We start from the raw sequence: 8,395 nt of genomic DNA on the forward strand, positions 1-8,395 counted from the left end.
CAGCAAGCTGAACACACCAAATGCGCCGAACGCGATTTTTTTTCTTGCGAGTACATTACATGCATTGAAAGTGTCTTCCGTATCCGTAATGAATAATATCATTAATATCAGTAAGTTTGTGGCAATAACGTAGCCATGTCCACTATGAGGGGGCAGAAACAGATGGGCGCGCTTAGCTGCCAGTGACGTAGAAAGACACGGCGGGCATGCTGCAGAAACTGCGGCATCTGTCTTCACTACTATCCTAATACAGCACGTTTCCGCTAAGGGTGGGCGAATACCTTAGCTGTGTTACAAGTGTTACAAGATTTGTTGCGTGCCCACGAGTGCAGATGAGAAGAATCGAAAGGTACCTTTTTTGTTGTTCTTGACCACAACCATTACAAAGCCTACACATAATGAAGGCAATTTTGGTTGTAGCTTTTTTTTTCATGGACGTGCGGAAAGTGATGAAAGGAATGAAATCGGGCATCTGCTTAAGAATGTTTGGTGCGTGCAGACTGCTTGGTTTGTCTTGAAGAGTTGTTCGCGTAGCATCCGACAGATGGTAAGCGCTATCATTAATAGTTAGACTTGGCGCATGACAGATCGCTGCGGCAAGTTCGGAGTGTGATCAACACAGGAAATGAAAAAAATCGAATTTCAACGACAAAATTCAGGGCTGCGATCATTACGTTAGTGCGATCATTATGTGAGTAAATACGGTAAATATAAAAAGTGACACTGTGAACAAAGCAATACTTATTAGGTATAAATAAGAATGAAATGCTGATATTCGCCCATAGAAAGCTTTAAGTAACAAAGCCTGCAAGATAAGAAAAATGCAATGTATGGGCCATCTGTACAAGAACATTAATCGAAGCTCCCTTCATTTTTTAGTCCCTTCTCCTCCTCATGCATAGATGGCAGCTGGGTTAAGTAAACTGGGCCAGATTACCACATAGTGTAAGCAAAGGTGGTCACTTTGTGGGCCAATTATGATAGCATAGCACGACATGCATCCCTAGTCGTTTTAATGTGTTCTGTAATGCTAGCCATCTTGTAGGCCCTACAGTGTCAAAGCATCCATAACCCTAACAGCGTTACCCAGTAGGGATAACCAATAAGTGTCCACAGCAGCACAACTCAGCATATCTATCAGGAGGCTTTTGTTACACTTTTACAACTCTCCCCCTATGGCTTCATCCCAATTTTTGTCAATACAAGCTTGAAGCATCTGCACAATCTGAACGCACCAGGGCACCATAAGAAATACCACATCTTTCTACCCAATTCCGTGTTTAATATAAGACTGGCAAGTTCACTATCATGTGTAGAACAAACCACATTGTTCTGGAATCAAGTAATCTTCCACTACCTGTGAAAAAAAAGGATGCAAGAAAGAGTACGTAGAGCACAGGGGTGTTCATGGATATTAAAGGGACCCTGAAACGCTTTTGACGATTTTCTACAAACGTATTGAGTCGTTAAAGTAGGTCCTTCTGATCATTAATTGACACATCTAAGTGCTCCACGTAAAGCGTGTAATTTATTATAAGGTTTTAAATATGCACATCGCTGCCGATCGCAGCGCACTGCTCGGCGGAATTTTAAGCCGCCCCTACCCATATGACCGAAATCACCCATACGACGTCAGTGGGGCGAACTATCCGATTGGCTGACAAGGGCGCGTGATCAATAATTTTTCCAACTTTATGGTAAACAAATGATCTTCGTAATAGTTGGAATGTTAGTTAATTTGTTTTTATGAAAAGAAAGTAACATAAAGAGAATGCAAAAGAATAATTTTTCAGTACACTTAAGCACTTCCGGCACACAGCATGTGTCGTCTGCTTGTGTTACAACGTACTCCATTTTGAAGAGAGCTCTGCGGTCAGAGTCGGTCTCAGTCTTTTCGCGAGCACTATGATTCGACTTTGTTGCCTTGTGGACTGCAAACGTAGCGACTGGCAATATGTCAAGCTGTGACATCGTGTCCCTCTGCAAGGCAGCGTACGAGCGAACTGGCTGCTGCGCATCGGACTGCCGCTATCCGATCGGCGCCAGGATTTGCGCGTTTGTGGCCGTCACTTTACACCGGAAGATTACTAACGCAATAGCGTTTCCCGAGTCCGGTATTAGGGAAAACGCAAGCGCAAGGGGACAGAGTCTGGCCGCTTGACTTTGCCGTAACGGGATGAGCCATGAGATGAGCAGAAGGGCAAATGCGAATGCTCTGCACAGTGCAGCCACCTGGTGGCACAGAGCTCAACCATACACAGTAGCAGCAACGAAGTGTATTCTTCTTTGCTGCTGGTGTGTATTTTTCGCAGGAGTGTAATCATGAACGCGTTGTTTTTATAAATGTTTAAAATGTTTTACACTTGGTTAGAGCAATATTAGCGCTTTGTTTGGCTGGTTAAGCGCTGCACCAACAAGTGTATGGACCGTGCTGACCGATCAGGCCGCTCACGTACGTCTACGCTTAAGTTCCTTCATCAGCTTGAGTTTATGCCTGCAGTCATTTGCCGAAATGACCAGCTTGCCTGTAGTTACCGGAATACAAGACACGTTCGGCGCTACGACAGAATGCTCGCAACGCACGCTGCTTCGATAGCTCTCGCTTGGGGTCGACGGCCAAGCGGCTAGCGGAGCGGTCTCGCGCAGGCTCCAAAACAACCGGAAGTGGACGATGTGACGTCGCATCGTGACGCTGAACCAGTGAAGGCGGAGCTTAGCCCCACTCGCTCGGCGAGCGAGTTGAGGAGGAAAAGCATGGCTAGGGAGGAGGGTAGCTTCTAATCGCTTGTAGCTCCATTAATACGTAACGCTTCACTTAAATTGTGGTGCTAATGTTCCACTTAAGCTGTACCCTACGCGTCTACAAAATTTGTCCGAACCGTTTCAGGGGCCCTTTAAATACCACTGTCGTGCAGTAGACACTACGTCGGCAAAACAGGCCAATGTATAAATGACTGGATTTGCAACCATGTTAACTGAATGCTCAGGTCATTTTGTGGTCACTTGGTAGTGCAAAGCTCACTTGAATTATTTTGTTTGAAAACTGTGCAACTGTGGCAATGTATAAGGACCATAGTGCTGGCGAAATTCGTTAAGATTTCCTTATATGTGTGACAGGGAATCTGCAAGTTGGCTCCACCTCCAGTGGACTATCAGACAGCAAGACTGCTTATTTATCATTGTAAAACAACCGTCATAGTAGCCATGCCATGTGTCCTTTTCGCAGTTGTGTGAGCAACATGCATTTTCGATTTATCTGTTCTTGCCCTTTCACCTCTCGCTTTATAGTGCTGTGCAAGCAGTAAAACTGGATGGTTGTTAGACTTATGTCCTGTCACTTCCTCACCTTTGTTATGAATTGTGCATTAAATAAGGCTTTTTTTGGTGAAAGAGTGCTACTTTAAGGCATAAACAAGTTCCATGGCGGTTTGCATTTAAGCATCTTCTGAAAACATGTACATGAGGAACACTGCAAGAAGAACGCTTTAAAAAAAGAACACGAGTGTATTTATCACCAAGGCCAACTCTTGTGTCTTAGCATATTTCTCAGAAGTGATACTGAGGTGCAAGTTGTCTATATCATATTACCTTGTCAAACAAGCAAAGCACAGTGGTGCCTGGACGTTGTGAGGCCAACTCAGACGTAGAGATCAGCACCAGCACTGATCAGCAACACAGTAGTCTGCTTACACTCTTTCTGCAGGCCCCGCCACATCTGCATTAAAACAAGTGAGCTTATTCTCACAAGAGTATAATATAAAAAGTGACACTATGAACAAAGTAATTCTTATTAGGTATAAATAGGAATGAAATGCTGATATTCGCCCATAGAAAGCTTTGAGTTAACAAAGCCTGCAAGATAAGAAAAGTGCAATGTATGAGCCATCTGTGCAAAAACATTAATCGAAGGTCCCTTTTTTTTCGCTTCTGTCCTCCTCGTGCATAGATGGCAGACAGGTTAAGTAAACTGGACCAGACTGCCACGTAGAGTAAGCAAAGGTGGTCACTTCTTCGGAGAGCAGCCTACAGGCTGCTTCTTGAAAGAGTATTAGAAAATGCGAATAATGCATGTATGCATTATTCACAAGAGGCCTTGTTTCTCTGAGAATGCCACAGCCAATCACATATTTGAAATTGACCATATTAAAATGCATGCGAAGTACAGCATGGCTTTGAGGGTACCCCAGACTACTGAAATTCACATCAGCCAAGTTTAGCAGACAACACCATAATTAAGCCTCTAGAAGTTGTGCATTTTAGTGCAAGTTAACAGAATAATGAGGAAGAGAAGGTGAGGGAGATGGTGCCACTATAGCATAGTTCAAGCTCTATCCCACATCATGTGCAGAAGGGCAAATAATGCCCAGCTTTCGGTTATACTCTCACCTGTGACCACTGCACCAGGTTGACTGACATGCGTAACAAGCAGTTTGTGATACCACGTTATTACATCCTGCAACTGACGTCACATCAGAGATCAGCTTCAAGCTTGACGCTATGCTATACTAGGGACAGATAATGAACTGGCTACATTAAAATCTAAAGCAAAAGTGTTGAACATTGTTTGCCAAACCTGCCAGCCTCTGCACTTCATATTTTGCAAAAATTCTAGACAGAAATCCTGTGTTGGAAAGACAGCACGCACTTTCCTAAAGCTTTCTCTCAGCGCCCACATTTTTCTATGCATACATTATTAACCATTATTTACCTTGACACGCTGTACACAAACAGCACACTTGGAAAAGCAGAAACTAATCGGGAAAGTTGGCAGGTACCAAATACACGAACAGAACGTAGAACACATAAATGACTGTGACTGTTTTGTGCGTACCTTGTCAAAGCAGGCAGATCAGATGCTTTGTCGTGCTGTTCAGGCTGCATAGTGCCGCAGTCTCCTTTGTGGTGCAGAGATGCCTCCGTCTCTGGAAATTGTGACATCCCTAAACAATAAATGTTCAGCTTATTGTAATCACTGCTGAATCTGCAAACTTGTGATTTAACAACACCGTGTCAAATTGTGGAAAGCTCTCGTACAGCCAGCTACAAGAAGCTGCATCCGCTTAGACAAATTAAATATTTCATTCTTACATCACAGGCAGTTATTCAACGTGTCAAAGGCATGAAAACAAACAGAACACTAGACACAAGAAATACAGGTTGCCTTGGCGACAATCTATAAGCATCAAAGTTTGCATACAAGCTAAAATCTTCTCACGAGTCAGATCATTTGCACAACACATCAACGTACTTCTAGAATTGTCTATACGATTTCTTGCTGAGAAATTACGTACAGAAGCAGTGACATTCCCTGCTTGAATTTTTGTGCCCGTTCAGACCAAGCGATGCCCCGGCGCTAGCATACTTCATAACAAAAAGAAAATAAACAATAGATGAAGCTCTCAACAACATCAATCTCGGGGTAATTTTCGTGAAAGGTTCTGCTAAATGTGCACTACGATATCGAACGAACATTAGGGAATCACTGTTACTGTTTTTGTAGCTGTACTAATCTTCTGCTGCGCATGACAAGGTACACTACATGAACCATAAGAATGCGCTAGGCGCCGGACTTACCTTCTGAGGCGAGTGCTCCTTCGTGTCCGTTCACGCCGCATCGACTGCACCAACAGTCCGTCCAGCGTAGTGTTGAATTGCGGTGAACTACAGCACGCGATAGCACAACTATCAACACATTCTTCCGTGCACTGTCAGCCGAGGCGGGAGCGGCGAGAGTACACCAGCTTCTCATGAGCCGGGCACAAAGAAAGCGCGTGTGGACCGCACTACGATAACCAACAACGGCGCACCGCAAGAAACATACAGCGAGCTAATAGCATTGCACAGGACCCAGGGCTTAGTGATCGCTAATTCACACAAAAAAGGAGCACATGTTCTCTAAGCACCGCGCAAATATGATCAAACGATCAGTACCACATCGACCACCCGGTCCGCCGCAATAACGTTTATAGATCTCTTTAAGTGCCCCAACTCCCAGCCTATGCGCACCATTTAGCCCGCTGCCGTTCCCGCCACCGCAGCGCTGCCGTCGACCTCCGCGCCAAGCGTCCGAGCGTCGTCTGCTATAGCCTGGCACGATTATGGGTGTTTGTCGCGGCACTCGGCATTTACATGGTGCTCGCTGAATAAAGCAGCCGTTATTTCTTTCTGTTGTTGTTTAAGCTGAAGTATAATATTTTACAGACACCATACCTAGGGGTGCAGGTCCGAAGAAAGGAATGAGATGAAAAAAAAGTGGGTCTACAAACCAAAGTGCGCACGCAATGTTAACGCTCGGTGACCCACACTTCGCCGGTACTGGCGTCTCCGTGAGCGCAAAACTTGGACCGGACGCAAAAGACCTCGACCGCCAGCCACGTGCACGAGGACAGTAACAAGGCACACGGAGTGAGAAAATAAAATCGGCTACAGCACAAGAAGCGCAAACACCCGCAACTAACGTGCACATGTCAGCAGAGCAGCACCGCTCACTTGGTGCAGAGCTCGACCGCAGCGCCCTCACAGTCCCAGGAACTAGACGCGCCTTGCTCGAAAGGAAGAGTCGTGCGACTGAGAAATTAACTATAAGTCTCGTTCCGAAATTAGGGGAAATGACGTCTTTTGTTTACTTCCCGTCTGTGGTTCCGGTAACCGTGATCGCATGGGTAGCGTGGGTAGTACAGGCGTATTATTTCAATGTTCTTGCGTGTTTTAGGCGACCTTTTTCAACAACTTTGCTGACATTGCTTTCAACAGCGAGGACAGCCTGTGGAGCAGCCCTATCAACCGGACAGGGCCGTAAAGTCTGTTTGAAGTTTGCAGCATATCGTGGTTTGGTTTGTGAATGTTAGAAGGTGTTCGTGTTTCTCAGCGGCGTAATCGACGACAGATTTGGCGTCGTGTAGTGTACACTTTGTTCAGACTTGTTGTGCGCCGTTCTACGGATGTGTACTGTTAATGAGTGGTGTTGTTTGTGCTTCGGAAAATGGTGCCACGCCGGCGGGATTTGCTTTCTTGTAAAAACATCCGTACCGTCTTTGGCGAGTGCTTCCGGAAACTGCTCGCCTTTTGTGCGTGTGTGTGTGTGTGTGTGTGTGTGTGTGTGTGTGTGTGTGTGTGTGTGTGTGTGCGTGCGCGCGCGCGCGTGTGCGCGCACGCGCGCGCTTCTGATATGCGTCGAATGCGTTGGAACGTCCGTACAGTCTTTCGTGAGTGCTTTCGGAAACTGCTCGCATTCTGTCTGTGTGCGCGCGCGTGACATTCGTCGTTATTGCGATTTGCAAAGGTGTTTTTCATTTGGTGACTGCGTCCGCGAACGGCAGGATGTGATACGCGTTCGTCATTTAATGACCCTGCTTCAGTGTAGGGTCACTTACATTTTGGTTGCTTGGAGGTCAGCTTTCAACACATGGCAAGGCATTGCAGTGCGCTTAACCATCATTGGCACACGAACTGCTTTGTCATTTCTCCTTTAAATTCAAATTCAGTTTTGTGTAGTTTGTAGGCAGATAATGGTCACCAAGTTGCGACGCTCATCTCGTTTTTTGCCACTGCTGTGCACATATGAGGTTTTTTACTAGGTCAAGCTCTCTTAGCAAGTTGTGAAACACTTAGTGCAAATAATTTTTCACAGCAGTAACTGTGATCATGACCACAATTGATCACATGACATATTTAGGGATCGTTATTGTTATTACCATATTTTTTTATTTATTTGTGACAAAGTGCGATGGATTTCGACTGCTATTTTGGCTATCTGTTCACCAACCTATTACACTGTTTTGTGGTTGTGCTTTTTATTTTTATATGTGGGCATGCATGGCCAATACCATGCCTACCTTCTACAATTTGACATAAACAGGCACTAACATGCTCTTAGCAGATTTGTATTTGACAGTATTGTGGTTGACGCACTTGGCTATTTGGAAAATATGCAGGTTCAAGTTCGCCCATTACTACCTCTGACTGATATCTCTGATGCAAATCAATATTATTAGGATGTGACAAAGTGCATGCATAATTTGTCACTGATCAAACTTCCTGCAATAAACTTTGCCAACTCGTCCTTGTTTGAAGTGTTTCCAATGTGCTATAATCACATTGCCATATTATTTTATTGCGTGCACAAACAAACATATAGCATTTTATTATGAAACTTTGATGGTACCTGACTCCTATATTGCAATAAAATCTTAGGCAGATCTACTCTGAACAAAGGATTCATTCTCTGATGATAGCTTTCGACAATATCATGGTGCTATCCAGTTCCTATTGGCTGGTCGAGGAATGCTTCATGCAAAGGCAGTAGTATCGCCATAAGTGTTCATCCGAGAATATGTCCCCAAGTGAAAATCATTGCATCAAAAGTACTGACACCAGCTTTGATGGGGATGTATAT

At 44.7% G+C, this 8,395-nt stretch overlaps 1 protein-coding gene across 1 annotated transcript in view; it reads right to left on the reverse strand.

Moving 5' to 3' along the window:
- Nucleotides 1-5,928, reverse strand: part of LOC142583427 (uncharacterized) — a 115,304-nt gene extending 109,376 nt beyond the window's left edge. Inside the window, exons 1-2 of the transcript XR_012828622.1 lie at nt 5,575-5,928; nt 4,832-4,922 (exon numbers count right to left, since the gene is read on the reverse strand). The gene's annotated coding sequence lies outside the window, so the exon portion shown is untranslated. The remainder of the gene's footprint in view (nt 1-4,831; nt 4,923-5,574) is intronic.
- Between the last annotated feature and the right edge of the window lie 2,467 nt (nt 5,929-8,395).

The sequence above is a fragment of the Dermacentor variabilis genome, chromosome 5, assembly GCF_050947875.1.
Source record: "Dermacentor variabilis isolate Ectoservices chromosome 5, ASM5094787v1, whole genome shotgun sequence".
Taxonomy (NCBI): Eukaryota; Metazoa; Arthropoda; class Arachnida; order Ixodida; family Ixodidae; genus Dermacentor; species Dermacentor variabilis.